This window comes from Jaculus jaculus, chromosome 12 (genome assembly GCF_020740685.1).
Source record: "Jaculus jaculus isolate mJacJac1 chromosome 12, mJacJac1.mat.Y.cur, whole genome shotgun sequence".
In the NCBI taxonomy this organism is placed as follows: Eukaryota; Metazoa; Chordata; class Mammalia; order Rodentia; family Dipodidae; genus Jaculus; species Jaculus jaculus.
In genome coordinates, this window is record NC_059113.1 from 79,114,941 (window position 1) to 79,140,207 (window position 25,267).

At 37.3% G+C, this 25,267-nt stretch overlaps 1 pseudogene; it reads left to right on the top strand.

Moving 5' to 3' along the window:
• Positions 1-20,908: 20,908 nt before the first annotated feature.
• LOC101602690 lies at positions 20,909-21,414 on the top strand (annotated as a pseudogene).
• The last annotated feature ends 3,853 nt before the right edge of the window (positions 21,415-25,267 follow it).

Below are 25,267 nucleotides of genomic sequence, written 5' to 3' on the forward strand. Positions count from 1 at the left end.
TATCTACATTAGGGATTAAAATTAATATTAGTTCCAAGCCATTTGGCAAATTATAAATTAAAAGACTTGTGCTTATCTAGCTGTGTACCTGATTGAAGTCATGATTATTATATATGTGTTTGCTTTCTTTAAACAAATTGAAAAACAGATTCAGGGAACATAGGAACAAAGTAACTACCCATTAGAGAAATGTAAATTCAGAGGAATATTTTTTAAATATTTAATTAATTTATTTATTTAAAGAAAGACAGATAAATGGACATTCCTAGGCCTTTAGCCACTGCCAACACACTCCAGAGGCATTTGCAACCTTGTGCATCTGGCTTTCAAGTGGGTGCTAGGGAATTGAATCTGAGTCCTTGGGCTTTGCAAGAAAGTGCCTTAAGAGTTAAGCCATTTCTCCAGCCCCATATTTTTTGAGCTCATAAGTTGAAAAGAATACACATGTGGACATGCCCTCGTGTGTGAACCCTCATGTGCAATCATGCACATACACACATACACACTTTTAAAATGAATATTCTAAAGAATCTAAAATATTCAATCTTTTAAAATTTTTTTTTGTTTATTTTTATTTATTTATTTCAGAGCAACAGAGAGAGAGAGAGAGAAAGACGCAGATAGAGAGAAACAATGACTGTACCAGGGCCTCCAGCCACTGCAAACAAACTCCTGACACGTGCTCCCCCCCCGTGCATCTGGCTAAAGTGTGTCCTGGGGAATCGAGCCTCGAACCAGGGTCCTTAGGCCTCACAGGCAAGCGCTTAACCACTAAGCCATCTTTCCAGCCCTAAAATATTCCTTCTTTTGTTGAATCATATCAAGGGGTAAATAACATGCTAATGTTTCCAGATCCAATATATACTAACTTAGTAAATGTACATGTATTCTGAATACCTTATGAGTAGAAAATAAATTTGAAAATCACTCTACTACTTAGGGTATTAGGTAAGATGGGTGTTTCTATCAATTCCTGAAAATAGTGATCAGTTGTGATATTACAAAGGCTTGATTCAAATACATATTTATTTATTTGAAAGCAGAGACAGAGAGAGAAGACAAGGAGAGAGAATAGATGTGCCAGGTCCTCCAGCTGCTGCAAATGAACTGTAGATGCATGTGCAATTGTGTATCTGTCTTTATGTGGACACTGGGGAATCGCACCTGGGCCATTAGGCTTTCCAGGCAAGGGCCTTAACCACTGAGCAGTATCTTCATCCAAGAAATGCTTGATTTAAACATATTTATTATGTGTGCTCAAAACCAAGTTACATTAATGGTAGCAACTCTTGAATATTAAAGTTGATTTTCATCCATAACAGCAACATCAGTTATTTTGACTATTATAATTGACTATTTGAGACAAACATGTAGTTTGAGATCATACTGGTATATTTCTAAGAGGGAAAATAATTACTACTAATTATTGTGGGGGACAGCAAGCATGACCTTTATTATCTCAGATCAAATCAGATGCAATGTCTCTGCTACTTGCCATTTTAGGGGTACTGCATGAGATGCTTCATAAAGCAGATTCTCTAGACCTTGAGTGGTGATGCACAGCTACTAGTAGATGTAGCTGTCAGACGAAGTGACATTTATTATTGCTAGGAGTCATTGGACTAATTTCCCATAGAGTTATTATTACTTTTTCAGCTAATTATTTCCCATTTGCTCTTCAATTTTAGTTTCCAACTAATTTTCTCTTCTACTACTGGTTTCTGAAATAATTACCATGGCTATTTTGCAATAAACTTTCACACTTTTTGTCTTATACAAGACTAATGGGAGCAACAGACTCTCCTGTGGATTACCCTTTTTGTTATGTTCTCCTTTTAATTACTCATAATAAATCCCATCTTCTGGGAGGCAATACATCAGCAGCTTTCTTTCACAAAGCATTTCTCAAGACAATGAATGCATTGGATTTCCATGTACTTTATTTGATGGTAAAACTTACATTTAGTAGAATTAATGTAGCCAGTTGAACCACTGATTTAAATTTGATGTCAATATCTATAAATATCTATAAATCATCAATCTGTCTATCTATATCTCTATCTCCTGCTTTCCGTCATATTTCTAGGTATTATCAATAAACTCTAATACACTATCTATCAATTGTCCATCAAGCATCTATCTGTCTACCAGTATTGATCATTTATCTTATCTATCATCATCATCTTCATCATTCATCATTATTCACCTATCTATCAACAATCTTTCTATCATCTATTCCTCTAACATCTATCAATATATCTATACTCTAAAAAGGTGAAACACACAAGGTGTCTCACTGGGTAATGAATTACCCAAAACTAATCAATGCATGGATAAATGAGAGTTGTACACCATTTTCAAAACTCATACTGGCCCCCACTCAGATCCTCCTCTGTATTCATTAAGAAAATTAAATTACTGGATCAACTTTATTAGACAAATTCACATCAAATCATTATAAAATGTATTTCTAATAAATAAAATTAATATTCATACTTTCCCTGGCAATATGTTTAGTAAACATTTTTATACAATACATTTTTGTTTATATCAAGGTGAGATTTGAGGCTTTACCTGGAGAATCTTCAATTATTTTTTAACAGACAAATGCACACTGCACCCACATTCCTTTTCCTGCTTTTTTACTCTGAATCATAATGCCTCTATTGCAACCACTCCCATGTCAAGAACATATGACTAAAGACCACTTCTCTAGTGCTTCCTCACCAAACTGAACTAAATTAGATAATTCACAAGAAGCTCAGACATGCTCTTTGGTCATGTCCACTTTTCACATTAAGCTATTCCTTCAGCTCTACCTGCTTTCATACATCCCATACTCAGTGGGTTTTCTCCCACCATCAAAAGAATAATTAGATCTTATAAAAATATAAGATGAAATGTAAATACAGTTTAATCATTTTGCATAGTATTTTGTTTGTGAATGTATTACAAGTTACTAATCTTGCTCAGATCAGCATAATTTATGCAGTATTCAGTATACATGTGTATAATATTATACAATAATATGTTATAAATATTATATATTATACATATATGCAGTTCCCATGTTTTTAACTCATTGTCATTCACATAGGCAATAGGTAGATGCTTCTGCCCCAGTTGACTTTCTGTTCATAATTTCATTAATTGAAGACATAAAGATATCAGTATCTCATAATGTATAAAGTTTGGTTTATCTGGACAAATACTGCAGTTCTGCTACTTTTCATGCATTTATGTTACATTTGAAGTAATTTAGAGTGTGCCATTTGGAATAGATGTGCTTTCCTGTTATATGGCCATTTTTAGGTGTTAAGATATAGTCCTTCATTGTGTTCATGTATCACTGCTATCTTCTCCCCCTAAATTATTTATCCTGAGTTTTCCATTCCATGTGATACATTATTCCTATTAAAATGTTAGTATATTAACACAAAATAAAGAATGAGATCCATATAAAGTGTAGACATGAAATTAATCTATGTAAGCACTTTGTTTTATGACCAAGCTCACGGCATTGTTTAGAGTTTATTTGACATGGATATGACATTTATGCTCATTGCATTTACCTCCTTTAATGATTTTTGTTTTTCTCTTAAGACTTAAGTCTTTCTCTTGGTGAGTACTAATCCATAATATATCAGATAAATCAAGGGTATTCATCTCTTTCCCTTGTTCTCAGTTTTCCATGAAACTGTACTTGTGTAATGTTTAAGTCTTAGCAAAATATTTTCTTTCAGTAGATGGTCATGTTTTCCCTGTACTCCATTATAGACAGAATTCTCTTCCATCACAAGATTAACAATAATTTATCCAAAGAGTTTTTACTTTTTCAATGATGATTAGTGTGTGCTGTCTCCTTCCACTGTCCATTTACTTTTTATGTAGCATTAAGGTTTTGAACAATCAATATTACCTAGGACTCAAATCAAAAGTTTTATTATCAGAAGTAAGCTATAGACAGAACATTTTATCATTTTTTATTTAAAATTTAAAAAGACCTGAAGAAATCAAAGTATTTTTTGGATATCTATGGCACAATAAAATGGCTAGAAAAGGACAGAACACCCTTTTAAAATCAGAATATAGTGGTTGGGTTATGGGTCAGTGGATAGGAACACTTGTTATAAAGTCATCAATCTGAGTTCAATCCTTAGCAAATACATAAAAGCATGCATGACTGCAAATGCCTGAAACTCTAGTCCAGAAGGGCTAGAGTGATGAGAAAGGTGATGTCTCCCTGGTCAACCTGTTTCATCAAGAAACTGAATACTTCAGTTTCTGTGAGAAACTCTACCTCACATATACAGTGTGGAAGGACATAGAGCAAGATACTTGATTTCCTCTGGTGTCTACACATGTGAGCTGGGCACATACATCTGCACATGTATACAAGAAACACACACATGCACATGCACACATGCAAAAATAACAAGAATATGTATTTCTATTGACACAATAGATTTTACTCCAATTAACTTGTTTGGATTTTGACCATATGTCATGTGTAGTTACAAATTGAATATTGTCAAGGTAGACCTTTCAACTCATGTTAGTTGTGACTGATTGAGAAATAGATGTACTAATAAAACATACATATTATATTATAGAATACAATAAGTGTATATAAGATTGTAATGTTTATCTAAAATATGGAGTGCATTTTATATGCAATAAAGCAGAGTAAAGATATAAGAAGGTACATACACAATTAATTCTCAGACAAAAGCATGCAATTTTAAGGTATTTTAGAAATTGTTGACTGCTTTCTTTGAATTCTGATGTAGTCTTAGATTTTCTTGTAATCTCCACCCATATTTTCAGTCCACTGTCCATTAGTGAATTATTGGGACTTTTAATGTCACATGACATCCATTCTTGAAACATGTCACTTTTCTCAGTGAGTCTGTGCAGGTTCCCAGACTACAATGTGAGAAGTGAACACCTGCAGTTCTTGGGGTCAGGGGCCATTCAAAATTCATGCAAACCATTCTCATTCTCATTCAGCTTTCTTATCTATACTGAGATTTTATTCTATGTTCATCTCTCCACTGCAAAGATTTCCTACTATCATCTTTCTCATTTATCTCTTCTCCATTTAGGCAGGTTTAACCTAACTGAAACTAACCAAACAAAATCACCCCAAGCAAAACAAAAGGCCATTTCCCTATTTGTCTATTTATCAGTGTACATAGAGTACTGTGATAGTTATACATGAAGTGTTCCTATCATAAAATGCTTAGTATTTTTAATGCAAATTTTTCATGTTTGAAGTATCATTTCCAGTGCCTCAGCAAGTTTATTTAAATACTAAATTGGCTATATTACTTCTAGTAAAATTTACTCCCTTTATCCCTTTGGAAAAATAATTTTAAAATATATCTACATAGAGAGAGAAAACATTAAAAATTTTAAGAGTAAGTCACTACATATATGTTACCTAAATATTGTGGGGGGACATTATGGTCATGTACACTTTCCTGAAGACTGTATATTTATTAGTTTCCTGTGAAATCATGTGACTATTCCTTAAATTTGCAAAATTTTCTTCACCTTTTCTTATACTTTTCAGGGTCTCTGAAATTTTGGTCAGGTACTTTTTCTCCAATTTTCATGGCTTAATCTCATTCTATACATAAGGAAAACTTTAAAGAGATCTTGGAAACAGGATATTCTTCTGAAAGCTACTTTTGTAGTGGTCTTCTTTATCAGTGACACACATTTCCTTTCCTTACATGTGTAGTTCTCATTCCTGTCAATATTTATTCATCTTTGAAAACTCAGAGCAATTTAATCTTTTCATTGAGAATTTCATCACTTTCCTAACACAGAAGAGACTGTGTTCTTCCTTATTTAAAACTCATATTATATATGGTTATGTTTCAAGTCAATTAACTAGGTTGTTGCATTAAATATTGATTACTTTAATCTATCCAATTTGGCAAATGACTTTGACATAATATTGTAGTTCATATTGTGTTAATAAGACTATACAACACGATTTAAAAAAAAGAATTTGCTGGACTTCCGGTTAAGATGGCAGCGTAGGTACCACGCCAAAGAAGCCTAGGGGGAAAAAGACCAAAAAAACTCAGCAAAATACACACTTTTACTAAAAAGTGAGGTGTATAGGAAATTGAAGTGGCAGCAGAGAAGTAGAAGAGTTCCAGAGCATCCAGAGCCTGCACAGGCGGGAAAAGCGACTCCGGCAGCTCGGCCAACCACCGCGGCCGTGGTGCACCAGAAAGCTGCCAGGCTCGGCTCCAGCCACAGGAAAAGCCAGGTGCAGGAGCTTTCCCTCACACCGTGCTCTCCACAACTCGGGAAACGTGAGGGGAGAGCGGCAGTGAGCAACAGAGGAGCAGACCACGAGGTAGAAGAACGCTTGGAGCAGCGAGAGAACCAGAGCAGCTGTGGCTCCCTCCCCTCCCCCACCGGCTGAGCCCAGCTCCGGTGAACAGAGCAGCAGCCCGGGACCCGGCCACGCCAACTTGGGCTGACAGCAGGACCCAAGCAGGAGCAGAGTTCAGCTGCAACATCAGCGGCTCCAGCACTGGTAACAGTGGCCCCAGCAGCAGCAGACAGACCCAGGAGTGGCAGCAGCGGCAGATTCGGTAGCAGCAGCTTCAGGGGTAGCAGCAGCAGTGGACGCAGCAGCTTCAGCAGCAGTGGTGGCTCCAGCAGTGGCAGCTACAGCAGCAGCAGAGGCAGCAGCAGTGGTGGGTCCAGCAGCAACACCTTCAGCAGCAGTGGATACAGACCCAGCAGGGGCAGCTTGAGCAGCAGCAGTTCCAGCAGCAGGAGTGCTGATCTGCAGGGCCACACTTGCCAGGCTCAGTTTGCCCGCAGGAAAAGCAAGTGCCCAGCTCCAGAAATCAGAACAGCAGCCCAACGACCCAGGCAGCAACTTGACTGAGACCAAAATCATCCAAGGTAACTGGGATTGCACCAGGGAAGGGTCTCACTTGGTCACAAGCTGACTTGGATCCCTCAACAGACCAGAAATCTTAACCTCTTTGTTGATAGAGGATCTGGTCGTTATAATAACTACTCTTGCATACATACTTGGGGCTTTTTTTGATTGAATGTGTACAGTGTTTAGTTAAATTTTAGAATCTACCTGTATTTTATTCCACTCAGCCTACTTGAATACTCCTATAGCAGGGAAACTCAACCCCTAAGAACATCTTTGTAGATACTCTGAGAGTCTTAAGAGCCACACCTAACACCTTAAGGTCCTACCCTGAAAATATATTACATCAAATCAATTGATACAGCTAAGAATACACAGCTAGCTAGAAAATCCAAGCATTAACTTAATCCAAGATGCAAAAATATATACATTATAACACAAGAAACACTAAAAAGCAAGACAATATAAATCCACCTAAAAGTATTAATGCATCAGAAATGTCCTCCAGTGAGAAAGAGTTAGAGGAAATGCCTGAGAAAGAGTTCAAAAGAATGATTATAATTATGTTCAAAGAGGTCAAAGAACACATCAAAACAATCAAAGAAGAAATCAAAGAGGAAATCAAAGTGGAAATCAAAGGAATCAAAGAAAATGCAGGACACCAATTTAATGAAATCGAAAAGGCAATACAAGACATAAATAAGGAAATAGAAATAATAAAGAAAAAACAGTCAGAATTACTAGCAATGAAGAACACAGTTAATGAAATAAAAAACTCTGTAGAAAATCTCACCAGTAGGATGGATGAGGGAGAGGACAGAATATCTAAGCTAGAAGACCAGGTGGCAGACCTAATGCAGTCCAACAAAGAGAAAGACAAACTTATAGAAAAGTATGAGTGGGAATTTCAAGATCCAATATACATAAGGAGAAGAACTCCACTCCAGAGGCATAGTAGGCGTCTTCAACAAAATCATAGAAGAAAATTTCCCCCAAATTGGGAAAGAGGTGCCAATGCAGATACAGGAAGCCTTTAGAATCCCAGCCAGACAAAACCCAGAAAGAACCTCTTCTCGCCATATTATAATCAAACTTCCAAACACACACACCAAAGAAAAAATATTGAAAGCAGTTAGAGAGAAAAATCAAGTTCCCTACAAAAGTAAGCCCATCAGCATTACAGCAGATTATTCAACACAAACTTTTAAAGCCAGAAGGGCTTGGAGTGATATATTCCAAGTTCTGAAAGATAACAACTGTCAACCAAGGTTACTTTATCCTACAAAGTTATCCATTCAAATAGATGGAGAAATAAAGACATTCCATGACAAAAGCAGGTTAAAGGAAGACAAAACCAGCTCTACAGAAAATACTTGATAGAATCCTCCATGCTGAAGAAAAGGAAAAGCACACATATAAGGAACCTAGAAAAAACAAGCAATACTCAAATACTAGTTAACAGAACAGAGCACAGGTAGAACCAGAAACACACACAAAAAAGAAATGGCAAACATAAATACACACCTTTCAATAATATCTCTTAATATCAATGGCCTCAATGCCCCACGAAAAGACATAGATTTGCAGACTGGGTTAAAAAGCAGGATCCTACAATTTGTTTTCTCCAAGAAACCTACCTTTCTACAAAGGATAGACATTATCTTAGGGTGAAAGGTTGGAAGACGGTATTTTAAGCAAATGAGCCTAGAAAACAAGCAGGGGTTCTTATCCTAATATCAGACTGGGTAGACTTTAGTCCGACGTTAGTCAAGAAAGATAAGGAAGGTCACTTTATATTGATTAAGGGCACACTCCAACAGGAGGACATTACAATCCTAAACATATATGCACCTAAGGGGCTCCCAAATTCATCAAACAAACACTATTAGAACTATGGTCACAGATAACACCAAACACAGTGGTAGTGGGTGACTTTAACACCCCACTCTCATCAATAGACAGGTCATCCCGGGAAAGAATATACAGAGAGGCATCTGGACTAAATGAGGTCATAGAAGGAATGGACTTAACAGATATATACAGGACATTTCATCCAAAGGCTGCAGAATATACATTCTTTTCAGCAGCACATGGAACATTCTCTAAAATAGACCATATATTAGGACACAAACCAAATCTTAACAAATTCAGGAAAAAAAAGACTATACAACACTATGTGTGTGTGTGTGTGTGTGTGTGTGTGTGTGTGTGTATCAACACTTAGAGAAAAAATCCATTTTCTTGATTATTTAACTTTTGTGGCTGTTTCATACTGATTGGTGGAGGAAATACTACTTGAATTTTTAAAAATATATGTAAGGTTTATGTACATTAATCTCATAATGGTAAGTAAGTGAACATAAAAGACATGCTCAAGTAAATGGAATTAATTTTCCAAATTCTTTCATGGATATGCTTCCAAAGACTCTTTTTCAGGAAAAAAAAAAAAAAAAAAAAAAAAAAAAAAAACTTGATTTGTGATTACAAGGGGAAAAATTAAAAGACAAAGGTATGTTTAAAAATTAAATGTAAATTGCATTCTTGCAAAGATCTTGAAATGATTCTTAAAACTAATCACTGTTATTTATTGTTCATTGACTCTATCCTATCTTTGGTTTGTCAAAAATGAAATGTGCTATTTTTATAGAGATGTAATACCAGAGATTTCCTGTAATCCCCAACTGGAGGCAAAACTATAATTAGACGTATGTAGGTATGGTACCAAAATACCTGAGCTTATAGAGTTCAGGAGTCTTGGATCTCAAGGGCTTTATAAATTCTAATTATCCTCACATTGTTCATTATTTTTAATGCAAGATCCCTCCTCTCCCTCACTTTTCTTCTTCTTTTTCCATTACATTTTTTGTCAGTTTCAAAATCCTTATGAGAAAAGTACTCAGAGGAACATAATGAAAGTATGGAATCTGAAAATATTAATACAAATGACTAAAAAATATTGAAGCCTTAGGTATAGTATTTAGTAGAAAAAATAAAATGAAACAAAAATAAACAAAAAGTATAATAACAAGTTACCTGCTTTAAAACTTAGTTGTCATTAAAATCAGTCCATTTTATTATGGAGTTTGTAAAATAGGTCCCACCATCTCACAACAGTACCCTGGATTTGGGAAACTGTCTTCAACACATGGGCCTTTTATTGGCATTTAAGAATGCAGCCACAACACCAATGAAATGAGGCCACTAACAATAGCTTGACTTCATCACAAGTCAGTCATATAAAGCTGAACTGCATTATCATACTACTACATATTAAAGAAAAGTAAATGGTTTTTGAGTTGAGAATGTAACTTTAAAGACTTGCTTTAAGGGTCCATGCATGTTGTGGTGGTTTGATTCAGGTGTCCCCCATAAACTTAGGTGTTCTAAATGCTAGGTTCCCAGCTTATGGAAATTTGAGAATTAACACCTCCTGAAGGAAGTGTATTGTTGGAGGCTGGTTTATGGGTGTTATAGCTAGTGTCCCCTTGCCAGTGTTTGGCATACTGATCTGTTGCTATGGTCTACCTTATGTTGGTCATGAAGTGATATCCCATGCTTTGGTCATTTTGTTGTTTTTTCCTGCCATCATGGAGCTTCCCCTCAAGCCTGTAAGCCAAAATAAACCTCTTTTTCCAACAAGCTGCCCTTGGTTGGGTGATTTCTATCAGCAATACAAACCTGACTGCAACAGTAAAGTGGTATTGACTAGTGGGATTGCTGATAGGCACCTGACTGCTTTGGCCTTTTGGAGCTGATTTTTCAAGAGGAACGTGGAAGGATTTGAAACCCTGGCCCAAGAGATGCCTTGCAGTGCTGTAAGTACAGCTTGATGGACTATTCTGGTCAGAGTTGAAAGGCCTGAATGCAGTAAGAACTATGCACTGTGAAGTTTGGCTTATGAGGGTAAGAAAGAGCTTTGCTTGGACTAGGCTAGAGGCAGTTTATGTGAAAAGCTTGCTGTTATGCCCATGTCCTAAGAAGTTTTGCAGAGTTGCTTTGTGTAGAAATGAACTGGTGTGAGCAGAGGGATATGGCACAGAAAGAAAAATCTTTGGGTGAACTGCTGCCTATTCAGCTGAAATTAAGAGTTTATAAACTTTGAAATTGTGCCAGCTGACCTGCACTGGGGCAACAGGAAGAATATAACTCTTGAAGAGGCCTGAGTGCTCAAGGAGTGTCCTATTCTTCAAAGTCTGCTTTAATCCTCCCTGGATTAACAAATCAGTACTCTACCTGGTATTGAGAAATATAAGAAAGGCAGGAAAGACAGTGTCATTGAGTTTGCAACACTGTCTTGTGTTTTGGAAATGGCCATAGGCAGTGTGAAGCAGGTTTGCCTGCATGGAGACCCAATGGAGCCATGAGGATGTACTGTGGACTGCAGTAAGGACCCAGTGGAGATGCTGGGACCATGAGATGGCTGCTAAAGAGAGCTGCCAGCCCCATATGATGTTTTCCAGGACTGTGAGTAGCCTAGCTGGAGGGGAGGAATTGGAACTCCAGAGACTTGTTGCTGGTTAGAATTATCGAACTTGGAGATTTGTCACTTAGTAGAATTGTTGGACTTGAAGCTACAGAGTTTGATGTTTGCCCTGAATGTTTTAAATCTTGTATTGTCTGAATATTTCTTTGCTATGCCTAATGCCATCTTTTATAGTGAAAATGTTTATTCTGTGCCATTATGGAGTTTTTTGTGGGGGGGACTTTTTGGCATTTTGGTTCAGTTAATCTTGGATTATGGGATGTTTGAACATCACTAGGATTGATAAAAAACTATGTGGACTTTTAAAGATGGACTGAATGCATTACATTTTAAATCATAGATGGTTAACAGTTTATGGGGGCCAGGGGTGGAATGGGGTGGTTTGATTCAGATGTCTGCCATAAACTTAGGTGTTCTGAATTCTAGGTTCTCAGCTGATGGAAATTTGGGAAGTAACACCTCCTGAAGGGAGTATATTGTTGAGGGCAGGCTTATGGGTACTATAGCCAGTGTCCCCTTGCCATTGTTTGGCACACTTTCCTGGTGCTATGGTCCACCTGTTGGCCAGTGGGTAATAGATACCCTCTGGTCATATCATCATTTTCCCTGCCATCATGGAGCTTCCCCCTCAAGCCTGTAAGCCAAAATAAACCTGATTTTCCCACAAGCTTCTCTTGGTTGGGTGATTTCTGCCAGCAATGAGAACCTGGTAGTCAACCAAATAGTCAACCTGGTTGACTGCAACAAGTGTGAAGGTAGATAGGCCATGTATGCATTAGGTTATGCTATGTTCTATTCAACAACATTCAACCAGTAAATATGTTGTCTATGAAATAGAGAAGGAAACAGAAAGTAATGTCCTGTAGAATTTCTTCCCTTTCAACCTGCTTTGCAGAATTGGATTTATTAACTTCCATTCCATTATTACATCTTTTCAAAAGAAGGAATAGGGCTGGAGAAATGGTTTATCTGTTAAAGCACTTACCAATAAAGTTAGTAGATCAAGGCTCAATTCCTCAGGGCCCATCAAGCCAAATGCACAGGTGGCATGTGAATCTATAAGTTATTTGCAGGGGCTAGAGGCTCTGGTATACTTGCTCACTCTCTCTCTCTCTCTCTCTCTCTCTTTCTCTCTCCCTTTCTCTATCTTTCTGTCTCTCAAATAAATAAATAAAATAAATATAAAAATATTAAAAAGAAGAGATACTTCAAATCTATAATTCTTATATGGAGCTCACACTGAGAAATACTAAGAAAATGATAATTATAAAATTTTAATGCTACTAATGAAAAGAAGATAACAAAATATGTTTATTCCACTTTTCCCTTTGAAAATCCATCAATAACTTGATGTTTAGAAGTAATGCTTTTGCAAAAACTAACTTTCTGTAATAGTGTTAAGACCATTTTCTAGTGGATATCAAGTTTAAGAAACTTCAAAATCTTTCAGTTCTGAAAATATTGTAGATGGCAATAAAGAGAAAAGAATAAATGACTCTTTGGGAAAATATTGATATTTTTATTAGTTTAAGTAGTCCTTCCAACACTTGTAGGTGTATTGCTATATTTAAAAGATATTTTAGATAAAATATTTACAAATTTATCAATATAGAACTGCCAAGACCTTCTCTAATAATAAATTCATCTTTATATAAAATGATATTTATTCTTTACATTGATTCTTGAAAGATAATTTGATAAAATGTAATTTACATTATTCTCTTCTATGGATGCTCTAAACTTCTCTGAATTATTTGGATCAAATTCACTATAAAATAACTTCTCTACTATTGCATAATCAAAAATGTACCATTCTACCATATAAGCCACCTATTCCTGTGTATTTACACCAAAGAACTCCAAGTTAACATATGACAGAGATACTTATTGCATAACCAAGCTCAGTAGTTACATGATTGATCTAACATAAGTATTTATAATTTTTCACCTATAAAGAACAAGATTATGTCATTTTATTTTATTGTATGTTTTAAGGTTTTTCAAGGTAAGGTCTCTCTGTAGCCCATGGCGACCTAGAATTCACTATGCAGTCTCAGGCTGGCCTTGAAATCACAACCACGCATCTACCTCTGCCTCCCAAGTGCTGAGATTAAAGGTGTACACCAGCCTTGGTTATACCATTTTAAATAAAATATATTTAAATAGCGATAATAGTATTAGGCAACTTAAGTCAGTTTCAGAAAGAATGATGTTATATGTTTTCTCTCATATGCAGTTCCTAGGTTTCATATAGAGACACACATTCATGTTTGGATCTTTGGCATGAAGGTAGAAATCAAATATGGGGAACAGAAGCAGAGTGAGATAAAGTGGAAAAGACAGGAGTGCAGTGGGGATTCTGCTCAAAATATGAGATATTCTCATCTGAAACTGTCCCTTCCTAACACAACACCACCTACAATGAAAATTAGTAAAGTGAATTTACAAAGGAATGATCTTTTCAGTGCTGGTAGAATTAAATAAGTGATGTTTACAAGTAGCAAGTCATATTTCCTTGTAATGGCTCTGTTTCTTTAGATGTAAGAGAGTGTGTATACAGAAAATAGCTTTTTTCATGAAACTAAAATGTAAACCACACCTATTAGTAGTTGTTTCGAAGAGAGAGATACAAGAAATTGTTTATAACAATTTGATCTAGAAATTGGAGCTAAAAGAAATGAAGTCTCAGAAGATACAATGCAAAAATCCAGGTTGTGATGGGTACTCCACACAGGGAATTAGTAAACCTGTATCTTTTGACCTGGCGAGGAAAGTTTGCTGATGCCTCAGCATCTTCCGCTCCACACACACCCTATAGAAAGGGTTTTGTTATTGGTAGTGGTTGTTTGTTTTGGTTTTTTGTTTGTTTGTTTGTTTTTCCTCTGGGGCAGAAGTTTCTTTACAGGAATAGTTAAAATCTGCCTGATGGGTCTGTCACGAAACACTGTTGTCACTACTATATGAGCCACCTTACTATAGCAACAGCTTGGTTCTCATTGAATTTAGGCTCTATTTTATTGGACTCTTTCCGCATTGCTAGAGACACCCTTTTGCATCTATAATTTGCAATCTTCCCAAACTTTGTCTTCATCCAGTGATCTCATAGAATTCACTCTTTTATTTCCTTCTATCCATACATAGTTGTATCTTCATGCCAAATATTAGAAGTCAGTCACAAACTCAAAAAAGAAGTACCCCCATTGCTGATGCTACTCAAGGTACATGAACCCTGCTAGAGAAAGTTAGCTCGTCCTCAGACACATTGAACTTGGCTCTGAAAGGCTGTGGTTTACTTATGTCTGTTGTTGTTTGTGACAAGGTCTCACTCTGTAGCCCAGGTTGTCTTAAACTCATTTGAACTCATTGTAATCCACTTGCCTCAGCTACCTGAGTGCTGGAATTATAGATGTGAGTCACCATGCCCAGCATTTTAAACAGTGGTTTGTGATCTAATATGGAGTTATATAGCTAATTATGGGGGTCATGAAAAATTTAGCAACAATAAAACATTTTTAATTTTTTTTGTTTTTATTATTACTATTTATTTATTTGAGAGTGACAGACAGAGAGACAAAGAGGTGGATAGAGAGAGAATGGACACGCCAGGGCCTCCAGCCACTGCAAACGAACTCCAGATGCGTGTGCCCCCTTGTGCATCTGGTTAACGTGGGTCCTGGGGAATAAAGCCTTGAACCGGGGTCCTTAGGCTTCACAGGCAAGGGCTTAAACGCTAAGCCATCTCTCCAGCCCACAATAAAACATTTTCAACACACAATGACCCAAACATTTACACAAAATAATACAGGTATTGAAACTGAGGCATTCTTGACAATGATTACCCATGTTTCATCCTGTGACTGTAGCATGGCTTCAGTTCCAAGCATGCAGCATGCACAAGAAGAACTACTCACACCATTATACCATACTACACTAAGGGGACTCAGTCTGAAACACATTCACTCAAATGCAAGTTTAGTGTATGCAAAAAATTGAAGTGTTTTTACTGTGCATACAAAGCCTTGTGCTCTCATACAAGCTTAATGAATAGGTATGAAAACAAAAACAAAAACTAATGTGTTTCCATTATTATTCTTCATAATATAAAGATCAAATGAGCATATAATTGAGTTGGATTGTGTGAGAATATTTGATTTTAAAAGTTACTGTTGAAATTGCTCTTGCTTTTAATAAAAAAATAACTCAATAAATTTTGGATTGCATTTAGGATGGAGTTCAACGATTTCTCACATGGCACTATATTTGTTTTATAATTTTGTATGAAATAACATTCTCTGTGTTGATTATGAAATAAAAATAGTGATCAACTCTGATAAAGTTTGATCTGTAGTATATAATATTCATTTAAGATTTAATTCTTTTAAATTTTATTTCTTTTTAAAAATGTTTTATTTATTTGTTTACAAGAAGAGAAATAGAAAAAAAAACAATCTATCAGATCCTCTTGCATGAACTCTAGGTGCATGCACCACTTTATGTATGTGGATTTATGAGGGTATTGGGAAATGAAACTCAGGCCATCAGGCTTTGTACGCAAGTGCCTTTAACCAATTCAACCATTCTCCAATTTTTTTGTTGTTGCTGCTATGTTTTTCTTTTAATTTATTGGTTTATTGACAACATCCATAAGGGTAGACACTAAGCCATGGTAATTTCCTCCCTCCTCCCACTTTCCCCACTGCAACTCCACTCTCCATCATAACCCTTGCCCCTCTTAATCAGTCTCACTTTTATCTTGATGTCATCATCTTTTCCTCCTATTATGATGTTCGTGTATTGGTAGTGTCAGGCATTGCGAGGTCATTGATATCCAGGTCATTTTGTATCTAGAGAGGCGTATTGTAAGGAATCCTACCCTTCCTTTGGCTATTAAATTCTTTCTGCTACCTCTTCTGCAATGGACCCTGAATCTTGGAAGGTGTGATAGAAATTTCAGTGCTAAGCACTCCTCTGTCACTTCTTCTCAGCACCATTGTACCTTTTGAGTCATCCCAAGGTCACAACCATCTAAAAAGATAATCTTCTCTAACTTGAAGTGAGAGTAGCATTAATATATGGGTATGGACATTAAGAGAAGTGCTTATAGGGAAGTTTGGTGAGCATAGAATATACATTTAGCCAGACAACAGCAGACGTTACACCTCTAGGACTCATGACTATCCTTGTTGTAGGTCTTCAGTATCATGGATGTATTCCTTCCCATGGAGCAGGCCTCTAGTCCAATAAGAAAGTGGTTGGTTTTCCCCCATAACAGACATGCCACCTGTTGGTCTATACAGGGGAGGTTTTTAGCTCAGCTCCAGCAGGATTTCTCAGTGACCTTGCAGCCCAAGTACAAGGAGTCTTCAGCAATAGGGTTTTACCATCTATTCCTGATGGGAAAACAAGAGCTTTAACAATGGCCTATAATTTGGGGGAGTGTTATTGAGCTCCCTGGCCAACAACTCACTGGAAGGTATCCCATCCCTGGCACTGAAAATTCTCTACTAACAATCTATGACTTTGGGTATTCCATTGTCCAAAAATAGGTTTCCATATTACTTATTTATATCCTCTTGGATTTTGATTAGCCCTTCCTCAACCTTTCCTTTACTCAATCTCTTGTTTGTTTTTCACATAAAAATAAATAATCACATTTATTTATGAAAAGTAAATTAGGAGCCTTCATGTTTAATAAGTGGTAAAATTACATGTTTAACTATAAATTACTTAAAAATTATTTCCTTCATCCTTATCAGTTCCTGTTTTATTTGCATACTTATATAGCTGGGGTTATGTAAAGTACATCAAGTGAAAAGGTGTTTAAGGTAGAAAAATGTGTGTGTGTGTGTGTGTGTGTGTGTGTGTGTGTGTATGTTGTGTGTTGTGCATGTATGTGCATGTCTGCATGTTATGTGAGTAAACACACACTTAGTGCAGGTGCAGGTGCACAGCTGTATATTTGTGTGCAGAGGCCAGAGGTGGAAGTCAGGTGTCTTCCTCAATCATTCACACCTTATTTTGTGGGACCTGTTCCCAAACATATCCTATGAGCTTGAAAAGGCTGAGCCCAATTTTTGTATGTGATGCACATCCAAACTGAGGTCCCCAAGCTTGTGCCACAGTCACTGAGTCATTCCCTGGCCTCAGAGAAACTTAATAGCTGTCCTGATCTACTTCATTCTTTCCATCGTAATTCATATAGGAATTAAAATTTTCAGGTTCACATAACATAAGCAGCAGAATGTCTCTGTAGTCATAGGCTTGCTTCAGGCTGTATTGCTGTTGTGGGGTTTCCTCTGAGGCTCCTGGTAATGGAAACTCAGTTCCCAGTGTAGCTTTCTTGAGAGCTGGTGAAATCTTTATACAACGGGGCTTGCAGGAGATTAGGTCACAAGCACTCTTGCCTCTGTGAATGGATCACTAATATCTCATTAGAGCGTCAGAAACAGATCAGTTTCTACAAATGTGGATGGGTACAGTGAATCTGACCTGGAGCGGGTTTCTATCATGCTACCTTATCCGACCTTCCCTCTTCTTGAGACTACTTCCCTTTCTGTCATGTTTCTCATGTTGTGATGTAGCCAGGAGGCTGTCACTGGTGTCATGCTACCTGAATCTTCTAGCCATTAGAATTGTAAATCAGACAAAGTTCTTTATAAGTAGCTTTTTCTCATGTCTTTTGACATGCAATATTGAAGAGGCCAAGTATTTTTTCTGCCCTTTCTCTTGCCTTTCATTACAGCATCACATTTTCTGGTGTCTTAATGATCTCATACTAAAAGGATGATGTAAGAGAAAAGTTGAAGACACATCACAAGCACTAAATGTAGTTCATGAGGTAGAAGATGAACCCTAATTTATTTTGGCACCAAATCTGTGTTAAGATTTATTTCCCAAAGAACTAAACACTAATCCAAAATAAAAGTAGGTGCATGTTTGATGGCACTCAACTATATTATAATGCCTGGAAATTGTTAATTTCCCCTCTACTCATAATGTACTAAACAAAAATATTCATTTTCCAAAGAGATATTCATCAGAACACTTAATAATACAGAAGAGATAGATTGCTGTGTTAATTTTGGTGTAAGAGATGTTAGAAACTTGATTGCATATGAGAAATTATGTGCTTGATCTAAGCCACAAAATAAGTAGGTTGAAGGTTGTGATTTGAAGTTGTGCAAGTATAAAATGGATCACTTACTTCAAAAGAAAATTTAAGGGACAGGATACCCCTGCTCATTACTCAAATGAATTATTGCACTAACAATTTTATCATTTTAAATCATTAAGGAAAGTATTGACTTTGGAAAGCCTAAGGATTATGAGAAAAATCAAATATGTATTTGATTTCAAGGAAGCACAGTTTTTAAGATGGAAATATCTGAGCTTTGTCCTCAGCTGTACAGGGCATTTTACTGTTCATTAAAGTAGTTTCCTGAGCTTCTCCCATATCTGCATTTTTCAGGAGTTGCTAGGATTGATTCAGGCATGCAGAACAAAGCAATGGTAAAATGTGGTCATTTGCTTCTCCTATCTTATTGCTTGAGCTAGGACTTCCAGTCCTATATTGAAAAGCAGAGGTGAGAGAGGACAAACCTGTCTTGTTCCTGATCTTAATGGGAATTCCTCTAGTCTCTCTCCATTAAGTATTATTTGGGCCTTCAGGGCTTTGTATATTGCCTTTATTATGTTAAGATATGAACCAACCATGCCAATTCTCTCCAATGTTTTGATCATGAAGTGATGTTGTGTCTTGTCAAAGGCCTTTTCTGCATCTATCGAAATGATCATGTGGTTTTTGTTTAATCTTGTTTATGTGGTGTATTACATTGACAGATTTCTGTATGTTGAAACACACACTGCCTCCCCCCCCCCCCCCCCCGTTCCTGGGACGAATCCCACTTGGTCAAGGTGGATAATGCTTTTGATGTGTTGTTGGATTCAGTTTGCAAGGATTTTGTTCAGGATCTTTGCATCTAAGTTCATTAGGGAAATAGCCGGTAGTTTTCTTTTCTTGTGGCATCTCTGCCTGGTTTTGGGATTAGGGTGATACTAGCTTCATAAAAGGAGTTGGGTAGCTTTCCTGTTCTTCAATTGTGTGGCACAGTTTTAGGAAGAATGGTTTGAGTTCTTCCATGAAGGTTTGGTAGAATTCAGCTGAGAAGCCATCTGGTCCTGGACTCCTCTTTTTGGGGAGGTTTCTTATTATGTTTTCAATCTCCATGAGTGTGATAGGTTCATTGAGATGATTAATCTGTTCTGAGTTTAGCTTTGATAGATGATATGTGTCCAGGAATTTATCCATCTCTTCCACATTATCTAGTTTTGTGGAGTAGAGGTTTTTGAAATAAGTCCTGATGATTCTCCCAATTTCACTTATATAGCTGGAGCTGGGAAACAAGTCAGAACCATATCCAAACATAAGCCCACTCTCCAATATCAAGCTACCATCAATCATGGGCTACAAGAGGGCCTACACCTATTCAACTCTAAAAAAAAGTGAGGGTAATCTCATTTGTCCTGGTGCTAACTTACTCTCCGTTGGAAAATCTGATTCTCTTTTTCAGATAGATGCAGATCCTAAAGAGAGAGCCACCCCATCATACCTCAAAAGGGCCCTGACAGAAACTAAGGAAAACTGGCAAAACAAGCAAGGATGCTATTTTCCTCATGAACCAGATACCAGCAGAAGGGGGAAGGAGACCAACATAGAGAAAAATCAACTCCTACCAAATCAGAGATCCAGAGCCTCAGAGGCCCCCAAGACCTCATCACTGAGCAGACCAAAAATGAACCCAACATGGCTCAGGGAAATTTTGTGGAAGAGGGGGCTGAAAGAATGTCAGAGACACATGTTGGGTCTTGATATGCAGAGACATTTATTGTACCAATAACTGTGGGCTAACTCCACAATGCACAACCCATATACATCAACAAGGAGGGGCCAACGGGGAGGACGTAGGCCACAGAGGAGCCTAATAATGGTACCAAACTGCCTGTATTTGCTGAATACAAAACTAATAAAAATAAAATAAAATTAAAATTAAAAAGTTTAAAAAATGTGGTCATTATTGATAATCTTTTCAAATGAAAGAGAGTAGCAATGTTATTTGACTGTCAATACACTGACACTATTTTGCTTGTATGAGCCTACTTATTCTAAAAGTCATATTTATGAAATTATTTTATTGTTGTAATTCATAATTATTTTCATTAGTGGTTATTTGTAGTGCTGAGGATCAAATCCAGGGCATCATGAGTGCTAGCAAGGAAGTCTGCCACTGTCCAACAATTCCAGACTTTTTTTTATTAAAGCAAAGTGTCACTGAGTTACAAAGATTGTCTTCACCTCACTCTGCAGGCCAGGTTGATTTTGAACACAAAATCCTCCTGCCTCAGTTTCTCAATTACCTTGGATTACAGGCATGCACCTGCTAGAAAGTCTCATTTTAGCTCCGAGCCCACCAGCCGGAGTCCGCCCCAGCTCCGCGGCTGTGGCTGTCACCATGGCCCATTACAAAGCCGCAGACTCCAAGGGGAGCAGTTCCGGAGGTACGTGGAGAAGTCGGGGGTACTGGACACACTCACCAAAGTGCTGGTGGCCTTATATGAAGAACCGTAGAAACCCACGAGTGCTTTGGATTTTTTAAAGCATCACTTAGGAGCCGCTACCCCAGAAAATCCAGAAATAGAGCTTCTTCACCTAGAATTGGCAGAAATGAAGGAGAAATATGAAGCTGCTGTAGAAGAAAATAAAAAACTGAAATCAAAGCTTGCTCAGTATGAACCACCTCAGGAGGAGAAGCGTGCTGAATAAGATTCTTCTCAATTGCAAGGACACTGAAAAATGGTTTTGTATGACTTGAATAGTTTGTACAGTATATAATCTTTTCTGAATAGATGCTCTAAGACTTTTAATATGTTAAACTCACTCACCACACTTTAACTGTTATAAACACATATACTTAGAATCACCAATAAAAACTCAATATAACTTTCTTTGGGTCTTAAAGCAGGAGAATCCAAAGTTAATCTTGAAGAAAATCCAAATAGCCATAGAACTTATCACCTTCAAGGACATTCTATTTATTACCCCAATAGGAATAATGGTACTGGTTGTATTTTAGCCTCATTCAGCGTGGAGCTAATTCGTGGTTAGTTCAGGATATAAACGTAGATAGGTACAAGCTTCCTTTACAGAGAGCTGGAGAGATCTGTGTGATGGAAGATGCTTTTGTGTGGTGCCCACAGATCTGCTCGTGTTGACACAATGTAGAACAAAGGACTATTCTTTGCCACCACTTTGCCTTAGGTGACTGTGTGTGCCAGCCTGAACTCTGACACCACGTTTTCTTCTGTGCAATCATGCCCATCTGATAATGCTGCCTCGCTCTGCTGTGTGCTGTACTCTGTCCTTGCTGCACGTTTGTCTTTCTGTGTTGTGTGTTTTCAGTTTCCCTGGTGGTAATTTATATAACTTTAAACAGGGTTGCACTCTTACCCCACCCACTTACTTAGTTGCTTAGTTGAGCACAGGAAAGAGGTAATATAAGATTCTGGGTTCAAGCACAAGCTGGGATGGGAAGGGGATTGAGCTGTATAGCAGACGATTACATTATATAATTAGTGCTCCTCCCCCCTTCAATGTCTCTCTAGCCTTGAATTCATTTTATCTTCACGTCCCTGTGAAGTAGGTAGGGCAAGTGTGACAGGAGGCTGAGTGCTGAATTTTTAGGCCAAAGGTTGACATACAAATTTGATACTGTCGAACTTTGGGCATGTCAGTTAATTGCTCTGAGATTCACTTTCCTTATCTGTTAAGTGAGAACAGCTGTGCTGCCTACCTCACAGGGTTGTTGTGAGGGTCAAATGAGAAAATATGTATGGAAGATTTGTAAATGGTAAAGCACTATATTCTTGTTTGTTAGTCCTTTTTAAAATTTTTTCTTTCCTCTCTTGCTCTTTTTCTTTTTTTGAGGTGGTCTCATATAGCCTAAGCTGGTATGTCCTTACTGGTAGATGGTCTGACTTCATATTTTGATCAGAGCACACGTCCAATGAAAGCTGGTTTAACCCGAAGAAGCACTGTCACCTTCTGGAAACTGACCAAGGCAATGACAAGGACATTGTAATCAGTCACACTGACAGGATTGTAGCAATGGTCTGCGTCTCCTCCAGTCACAAGTTGATTTTTTTGGATGGTGGCCAAATACTATTGGAAGAACATTCACATGGATAGATTTCTCTTTGACCAATCTGAGTGCCTCTTGCATAGACAGCTCTGGGATATGTGCTGGGTATGATACAGAGCCAGGTATGAGACATGTACATAATGCAAGGCAGGTGGCATGTGCTAAGAAGTGTAAGAGTAATAAACATGACCTCATGAAGGTTCGGAAAATGAAGGACTTGGCTCCCTTAAGCAGTTGGTATTGTGATCCCTTAATGGCCACAGACAAGGAGGAATTTTTTTTTATGGCAGCCAATCATTTTTTTATGGCATTGGTATTAGTATTTTTGTCAGTTTATGTCCATGACACTCTTTTAGTGACTTCTGTGTATTAATAATATTAATATTTATGCCCTTAGTTAAGTTCATGACTCTTGTAATGTCTTTTTGGACACATGATAGCATATCCAACCACTTTTAGTTGGAACTGGACTGTCCAAACTGCTAACATTTCTATCCACCCTTGATAGAAGACTTGTATGAACTTGGATGAAGACTATATAAGATCATGCTTAATAGGACAGAAAATGGGAGCCACCAGTTCATTTCCTGCTATATGTTAGTTGTCTTATCTATAAAATATAAATATCATCCAGGAGTGGTGGGGCATGCCTGTAATCCCAGCTGTGAGGAGGTGGAGGCAGGAGATTTAGGGGTTCAGTGTCACTCCTTACTGCATGGTGAGCTAGAGGCCAGCCTTAAACTTGTTACCTAGCTGAGGCTGCCCTAAAACTCCTGATTCTTTTTGACTTTGTCTCAAAAGCACAAGCTTTTAATCCTAGCCAGGAGGCTGAGTTAGGAGGATTGCTGTGCATTCGAAGCCAGCCTGGGCTACAGAGTGAGTTCCAGGTCAGTCTGGACTAGATTGAGACCTTCTCTCAAAAAAGAAAAAAAAAAAAAAACAAAAAACATTTGGGGGTAGTAGTTCATGCCTATAATTGTGGTCCTGGGGAGGCTGAGGTTGGTAGATCACTGTGAGTTCAAGACCAGTCTAGGCTAGAGTGAAAGCCTGCCTCAACAACAAAAAGCTCCAAAGAGAAAAGTATAATTTTACATCTTGCATACCTCACTAACTTATAAGGATCAAATTAAACAATGGATATAAAAATGTTAGGATTCTATACATATCATGTGATAATAATGCCAAATCTGTCAGTGCCACGGCATTGGGAAGGCTGGTTGCTGTATGTGAACAGCTTTTAACATGGAAATCCTAAGTATTCCTAAAGTGCTTGGGCCTGAATGAAAGTGTTAAAATACCAAGATATACTTAGGTGAAAAAATACAAAAGTTTGTACAGTAGGATTATTGTAATACCAGTTCTGGTGATTATTAATGTAAACTCCTTAGACACTTAAAAAAATTCTATTCTGGAAAACAAGAACTATTGCCCAGGTGTGAAATAGTGAATAATTACCCCTGAAGGCTAAAAAAAAAAGAAAGTCTCATTTTAACTCACAACTTCTCTGATCCCTTTATAGTTACCTGTAACATTTTAACTAGAATCTAATATTAAGTCCTAATCATGAATCAAAAGCAGAAAATGCAAACTGTGACATATTCTCTTTTTCAGCTTGTATAGATTAATCCCTGTTATATTCACTATCTCACCATGTTTACTAACTTGCTACGTTTTTGAGGTTGTGTTCTGTAGCCAAGTTCATAAGTCCTAGGCATGACTTACATTTTTATTGCATTATATTAAATCCTAATGTGTATGTGTGGTGGTTGAATTCTGTTGCCAGCTTGATTTGTTTAAGAATAAGTAAGTGCACTACCCTTGAAAGGCCTGGTGAGGGTTTTACAGGAAAGATTAAAACAGAGAGGAAGACTTTCCTCAGAGGGGGTGGCCATTGTGCTGGTGGAGTATATGTAAAAAAGTTTCAAAAGAACCTAGGATCTTTTGCTTGGCTGCCTGTGTTACTTGCTGGTGTTTAAATCTATCTACCCTGTTGTTATTATCCTTCATCAACATGGCAATCTGACTTCTTTGATTGTCCAGTACGGACTGAAGACCAGTGGCTCTCAAGTTATCCTCCAGGCCTTCAGTACCAGCTTGAGACTGCTGATGCCTACAGCCCATAGACTGGGCAGCCACTTGTTTCTCAGACTCCCCAGTCTATAGACAGCCACTGTAGGACTTCCCAGCCTGTATCCTGTAAAATAATCTAATTAATCCCCTTGACATTACATATTAATTCTATAAGCTCTGTTCTAGAGTCCTGCCTAGTAGCATATTGTTTAAAAAATTTATTTTCTATAGATTTTTTTCCAATGAATGTTCTCAGATGGATACTGACCAAATGTGTTTAAAATAGAAATCATTACACTATCAATTAGATGCTCCATTTCTACAGAAATAAAAAGAAATTATCCACATTTTTCATTACTCTGCATATAGTCTATGAGTTGAAATAATTCTAAGGAAACTTAATTCAATGACCTAATCAAGAAAGGCTTCTAATTCTCATTAGCAATTGCTGAATCAGCATCATTACTAATGAGCCTGTTGAGATTATCATATTTGATTATGTCTTATATTTATACTTGCAAGTACACAGAAAAGAATGATTTCTAATGTGCTAGTGAATCATCCTTTATATTTCTCCTGAGGTTTTTCACTTAATTCTTTAAC